Genomic DNA, 4053 nt, shown 5'->3' on the forward strand with positions numbered 1-4053 from the left:
TTTATTTATTTATTTATTTATTTATTTATTTATTTTTTTGAGACGGAGTCTTGCTCTGTCGCCCAGGCTGGCGTGCAATGGCACGATCTCGGCTCTCTGCAAGCTCTGCCTCCTGGGTTCACACCATTCTCCTGCTTCAGCCTCCCGAGCAGCTGGGACTACAGGTGCCCACGACCACGCTGGGCTACTTTTTTGTATCTTTTTTAGTAGAGATGGAGTTTCACCGTGTTAGCCAGCATGATCTCGATCTCCTGACCTCCTGATCCCCATCTCGGCCTCCCAAAGTGCTGGGATTACAGGCGTGAGCCACCGTGCCTGGCCTTTTTTTTTTTTTCTTTTGAGGTGGAGTCTCACTCTGCCTCCCGTACAGTGGTGCAATCTGGAACTTCTGTCTCCCAGGTTCAAGTGATTCTCCTGTCTTAGCTTCCCGAGTAGCTGGGATTACAGGCGCCCACCACCATGCCCGGCTAATTGTTCTATTTTTAGTAGAGGCAGCATTTCACTATGTTGCCCAGGCTGGTCTCGAACTCCTGACTTCAGGTGATCCACCTGTCTTGGCTTCCCAAAGTGCGGGGATTACAGGCATGAGCCGCCGCGCCCGGCCAGGATTATCTTTTCAGTTGTGCTTTTTTATTCTTTTTCCTACCACTTCCTGAAAAACCTAGCTCCACTAATGTCCTCATGTCTCTTGTGTCTTAAACCTGTGCCTCTCTAATGGTCCCTTTCTGCCAATATTTAAACATATTCAAGTTTTCTCTTATACTCTTCCAAGTGGGTTGCTACGATATGAATGCTCCCCCAGAATTCATGTGTTGAAATGTAATTAGAAATGCAATAGTATTAAGAGGTGGGGCCTTCGGGGGATGATTCAATAGTGCTGGCAGAGCTCTCATGAATGGGATTAGCAAACTAATGAAAGAGCTTGAGTAGTGACTGTGTGCCTTCTGCCATGTAAGAACACAGCATTCTTCCCCTCCAGATGATGCAGCAACAAGACTCCTTCTTGGAAGTGAAAATCTGGCCTTCACCCAACCTGCTGACACGTTGGACTTAAACTTTCCAGCCTCCAAAACTGTAATATAAACATAAATTTCTGTTTTATTCTGAATTATCCAGGCTGGTATTTTTACAGAGGCACAAATGGACATGGGTTAAATAAGATATAACACTTTTGGTTTATATATTCTATTAGTTCATTTTTGCACTGCTATAAAGAAATACCTGAAAGTGGGTAATTTATAAAGGAAAGAAGTTTAATCGACTCACAGTTTTGCATGGGTAGAGAAGCTTCAGGAAACTTACAATCACGGCAGAAGGTGAAGGGAAAGCAGACCACTTCTTCACAATGCAGCAGCAGAGAGAAGTGCGAGCAGGGGTAATGCCAGACACTTATAATACCATCAGATCTCGTAAGAACTCACTCGCTATCATGGGAACAGCAAGGGGGAAACTGCTGCAATAATTAAGTCACTTCCTCACAATCCCTGGGGATTACAGGTCCTTCCCTTGACATGTGGGGATTACAATTTGAGATGAGATTGGGTGGGACACAGATCCAAACCATATCGTATATAGAGCTTATACTCCCCATGAGGAAAAATTGGCATGTTCTTTTGATAAAAGAGTGTTTGGCTTTGACAATATGCACCATCAGAAATATTGGGAACATACCTAAGAATGTATTACAAGGATTAGACCATGGAGGAAGGAATATAAAGATTGATTAGGCCAAGTTAAATAATGTGCATGCATTCATTTAGATTTTAAGATGAAATATGTTGGTTTGAGCACCAAAGAATGGTGATAATTATCTGCAAGATTGGTTAAATTGAAACTTGTATATAGCAGTGGTTTATAGTTAATGAAATGCCAGAACTTCCTTGTCACACTATATGGAAAGGGTTTTGAAGACTCAGTGACATGGAAATATTGAAATGGACACGTTTTGTTCAACCTTTTTATCATATCCCTCTCCACAATATTGAGAACAATGAGTACTGAGCTGATCAAGCCTAGGCACAAGGTGAAAGCAATTGATATATTAAATAAAACAAAGGGTTGAAGCACTAATCAATGTATTTTGTCTTTCAGGAGCTTATGGTAATGGCTAACTAATCAGGAAATTGTTAGGCATAAATTCAGGGATCTATTAAGTTGCTGTTTGGCACATTTAGGCAGAAAACTTTGAAGTCTATTGTACAGAAACTTAACTTGAGTGACCACAATGGGGTTTGCAGCTTTGTACTCAGTTTCCATGCCCAAGAATGTCCACAGAATTGGAGACCCTTGCTTGAGGGAGGTTGGATGCCTTTTATCAATAACCCTGAAATGAAGCCACAGTTGCATACTTTTAGTATTCCCTCAATCTTTGTCCAGAGAAATCCAAATCCATTTATCAGGATGACTAGATGAAGAGGAAATGTCCATATTTTTAAGCTATTGAACATTAGCCCTGAACTGGTACTGAATCTTGGACACCTGGAATTCCACCATAGTCTACAAATCAGAGTGTGGGGCTATCAAGGTCAGAAAATAAAATAAGTCATAGCCCAAGTCTATCTCCCTACAGGGGAATTTAGACTGCAGATTAATGTTATATTTTATTCCCAAGTTCCAAAATGTGTAGTGGGAAAATACATAGTCAGCAACTGGAAGAATCCCCATACTGGTTTCATGGTCCATGAGTTAGAGCTATTGCAAGAGTCACTACAACTCTCCTTACTCCCTGCCAAGACTGTAAAACAAAAGAGAAAGGAATTGCAGAGGTTATTACTACCATCAGATGCCTCCACAATACAAAAAATGTTATTTTTTTCTATATTGCCATTTAATTTTATTTGGCTAGGGGCAAAGGCCAGATGTATTTTGGAAAATGACTATGGATTACTACAGAAGTAATTAGGGCATAAAGCAAATTTCAGCTTTAGTTCTGAATGTGATGTCTTTATGAAAGCAAATAAACACTGCTCTTGGCAGTTAATATGTAGCTATTTACATAATGCATAACTTTCTCATCTCCCACTTCTATCAGGAGGAGGAGGAAGAAGAAGAAGAAGAAGAAGAAGAAGAAGAAGAAGAAGAAGAAGAAGAAGAAGAAGAAGAAGGAGGAGGAGGAGGAGGAGGGGAGGAGGAAGTCTGCTTTTGTGTGGATTTATCTTCCTATATTAGGGAGACATAATTTTTTCTTCTCTCTTACAATTTGGCCAAAAGTAACACGAATTATGTTTGTATCCCTCACAAAATATCACACTGTTCTCTTGTATTTATGACATTATGCCAAGTGGAATTGATGAGCAGAAAGAAACAAGCATTATTAGTGCCTTAGTAAGATACATGCATATTTAGAGGTCCTGTCACATCTTTGATGTTTTCTAAGAGTCCAGTGGTCTGGGCCTGTTAGTATATTCTTTCTAAGTTTACAAACATTTATTGTCTTTTGTGCTGTCTGTCATGAAAAAATAGATAAAATGCTTGGTAGAACTTCTGGGATATTGGAGGCAACACATACCACACTTAGGTTTGTTGCTCCAACTCATTTACCAGGTAACCCATAATGTTGTAAGTCTTGGGTATGGCCTAGAGGAAGAAAACACCTACAGTAGATCTAGGCTCCAGCGTAAGTTGCTCTGCCATTTGTGCCTTATAACCCATCAGACACAATAGCATTGGAAGTTTCTACAAAAGACAAAATGTTCTGGGATAATTATAGCACCAACTCTTAAGCTTATGAAGTAAGGTCATGCTCTCTTCTTGTGATAACTATTTCCAAATTGAAATACTATTCCCATCTTTCTAACAGGCCCAGTTGAGACTAAATTCCCTGACCATGGGACACAAACTGACATGCAACCTAAACTGCATGTCATAAAATAGTGATAACCTGCATTATTGGATCCCTAAAACATGACATGAGGAAAGATATTCTAAAAGATTCAAATATTGTTTCAGTTGAGAGATAGCAACCTGTAAGATTGAGGTGCTACCCTTCAGGCTAAACTTTAAAGCAACAGTCAATTTTGTCCTTTCCCCATAAAGAGAGGTGACAGCGTTACC

The sequence above is a fragment of the Rhinopithecus bieti genome, unplaced genomic scaffold, assembly GCF_001698545.2.
Source record: "Rhinopithecus bieti isolate Rb0 unplaced genomic scaffold, ASM169854v2 scaffold_5746, whole genome shotgun sequence".
In the NCBI taxonomy this organism is placed as follows: Eukaryota; Metazoa; Chordata; class Mammalia; order Primates; family Cercopithecidae; genus Rhinopithecus; species Rhinopithecus bieti.